This window comes from Zalophus californianus, chromosome 4 (genome assembly GCF_009762305.2).
Source record: "Zalophus californianus isolate mZalCal1 chromosome 4, mZalCal1.pri.v2, whole genome shotgun sequence".
Taxonomy (NCBI): domain Eukaryota; kingdom Metazoa; phylum Chordata; class Mammalia; order Carnivora; family Otariidae; genus Zalophus; species Zalophus californianus.
This window is the reverse complement of record NC_045598.1, coordinates 146,576,091-146,579,570: the sequence shown is the minus strand read 5'-3', so window position 1 is coordinate 146,579,570 and position 3,480 is coordinate 146,576,091.

The following is a 3,480-nucleotide window of genomic DNA, read 5'->3' as shown; positions in this document are numbered from 1 at the left end:
AATACTCCAGTAAAACAAACTGCTTCTTACTGACAGCTGTTTATGGGGCACTGGCAGAGGGAAGCATTTATCTCATCTTGGTCCTCTAGATGAGATGAATTCTCCTCTGGTTTAAGTCTCTCTTGATTAGATACTTCTTTACCATCTTTCCTGTTCATATTTACAATTAGTATATCATATAAGACAACATCTGAAAACTTGGCAAGGAGAGGAGGCATCTGTCCTCCACATTCACACAATAAATTGTGGTTTACACTGTGAACCCCACTTACTGCTTTATGCTGAATTTTTCTGATACTTACACATTTCCTCCAAACATACCATGCCATGACATGCTATATTTTACCATACCATACCAAGGACAGGCATAATTTTTTATTTATCTTTTACCATGATGTGTAGTTCATGGGCACTGCATAATTTTTGGCAAAAGAAACAATATGATCTGCCACTCTGTTGGCCATCTGTATATTTTTGAAAGTACTGAAGACCTAATCAGAACACCAAAACATGGAATATTTTTTCACTCAGAAAAAGAATGCACAGTTGTAACAGCATAAAATCCTCTAGGAATTCACCTTGCACTCTGGCCACACATCTTTGGCCTTTCTCCCAGACTTCTTTTTCCACCATTAGTCGACTCTTTAATATCGATGAACCCAGTGCTCTGTCCTTATTCTCATTTTCTTCTCTCTCTGTACTCTTTCCCTGCTCAAGTTCATGCACTCGTGATTGAAACTACAGTAATGGTTCATCTTTCCCTGGCCCAGATCTCCTTTCTGAGCCTCAGGCCTATATATCTTACTGACTACTAGATGGCTCCACTTGAATGTACTATCCATGTCACAAATAAAACACATTCAAAAGTTTATGAAGCAAGCCCTCTTTTTCTTTGAGTTGAGTATTTTTACTTTATAGTTGACACACAACATTACATTAGTTTCAGGTGTACAGCTTAGTGATTTGACAAGTTTATACATTATGCTGCCTTCACCCCAAGTGTAGCTACCCTCTGTTCTGTTATAATATCATTGACTACATTCCCTATGCTGTGTCTTTTATTCCTGTGACTTACTCATTCCATAAGTGGAGGCCTGTATCTCCACTCCCCTTCACCCATTTTGCCCAAACCTTCCCACCCCCCTCCCCTCTGGAACCATAAGTCTGTTCTCTGTATTTATAGGTCTGATTCTGCTTTTTTGTTCATTCATTTTTGTTTTTGTTTAGATTCCACTTATGAGTGGAATCATATGGTATTTGTCTTTCTCAGGCTGACTTATTTCAGTTAGCAATATACCCTCTAGGTCCATCCGTGTTGTTTCAAATGGCATGATCTCATTCTTTTTTTATGGCTTGTGTAACATTCCACTGTGTGTGTGTGTGTGTGTGTGTGTGTGTGTGTGTGTGTGTGTGTGTATACCACATTTTCCTTACCCATTCATCTACTGATGGACACTGGTTGTGAAAGAAGCTCTCTTATGGCCTTCAAGGTGACTAGTGAAATCAAATTCTTCCTGACTGTATTCCAGGAGATATTCTAAACTCTTTTATCTCCATCACTTCTAATATCCAATCAGTCATCAAGTCAACAGTCATCAAGTGATACATCAAAATGTATCACTTTTCTTTATATCCACTACAACTATTTTAATCCAGACATGCATAATTTCTTTCCTGGGCTTTTGCAATATGCTTTTTACTATTCTCACTACCTTCAGGGTTAACATTCTAATTCATCTTCCACACTGCTTCAAGAGTAATCTTCTAAAGCACAACTCTGATTTTGTCATTATATAGCTTTAAATCATTGAATGGCTCAATAGCTATTAAGTGGCATCCAAATGGCTTTGTCTTCTTCTTTAGCTTTATCCCATTTCTTTCCAATTTGCACTTTTTTCTCTATTTATACAGCTCCATTTTTTTTTTGCCTCCATTCTTGTCATGCAGTCTTCTGTCTACCTTCAATCCTCCCCTAGCCACTTGAGAAATACTACTCATACATCAAGACTCTGCTTCATTATCATCTTTCTGTGGAGGAATAACTGGATCTCCTCCTGTTCTCATCCCCTTTTGCATGCAGGTCTATTATAATCTCAATGCTATAAATTTACTTGTCTGTTCTCACATAAGACCTTGAGTACTTGGCCTCACAGGCTGCCTGGCACAGAACATCTTCTTAATAAATATCTCAAAATTACTTATGTGATTGTTTGCCTAGTCCCTTTTAGCAACTTACTTTCTACACCACGTTTAATGTGTCTTGTCTACTTTTGGTCAAAAATAAATCCATGTCATTCCACTTTATACATTCATCAAACAAGCTCCTGAATAAGAACCCCTAGTAGAATTTTTTTTTGTCCGATATAAATACCAAGAACAGCTATGCATCTCCTAAACAATTGGTTTGTGAATGTACAATTATTTGTAGTACTGGGAATCTTGAAACTGATTGTATTTCCCTCTTTGCTCTTGTACTAAAAGAAATTCAGAGTCATATGGGTAGCTCACCTCTAAAAATGGTATGGAAACTTAAAAAGGGGGTTTTTGTACACTAATCTTATCTCTTTTTTCATTTTCTACCATCATTTTCTCTTTTACCAGATGTTCTCATCATTTTATCTTATCCACATTTATGTGTTTTTGTAAGAGACAGTGACTTTTAAAATGTGTAAAATTAATAAGTGATATTAAGTTACTTTGCCCAAATTGAAACTGTCCTCCTTTTTTTGATATTCAAACTTCTTTATCCTAATTCTGGTTGAAAAAGTATTGGAAACAATATAACGAATTTCTTACTTCTTTTAATTATCCATGATGTGTGTTTACTTTAAGTCTTGATCAGTAAACTATCTTCAGAATATTATTTTGCCACAGCGAAGAAAAATTTACACTCTACTTTAGAATAAATTTGAGATAAATTTATCATTTCTATGTAAGTATAGCTTGTTTAGTTTCTATGTGCCTATCATTATCATTAAGATTGTTATATTTTATTGGGTTGTAACAGTCATTGCTGTGAAATAGCAATAAACTTTCCTAGAGTCAATCACCTAATTTTGCTTAAAATTAAGAGACAAGGCCTTAGCGGTAGTTATACTCAATATTCACTTATAATAATTAGGTAAGTTGTACCTATATTTTATGAGTTTTTCTAAATGTATTATATTTCATAATTCTAAAAGTTTTTCAGAAATAGTATTACTGAAGGACTAGGAAGGTATTAAATAATTATTGGTCTAACCCTAGGGAGGTATATAAACAAAAGTTGGACAAAATATTGTTTTTAAAAATATGAAAGCATTGGAGAGCTACAAAAACATAGACAAATCCCTAGACCAAAAGCCAAGAGAAGAAGAAAATCCAGAAAGGCAAGCCTAGGATTTGGACCACTTTCCTTCAGGGACATAATTCTGTAAGAGATGGTTAAGAAGCTGAGAAGCTAAGCTGGGCTTTCCTTGTAAATTCAGGACAAAAACTGGA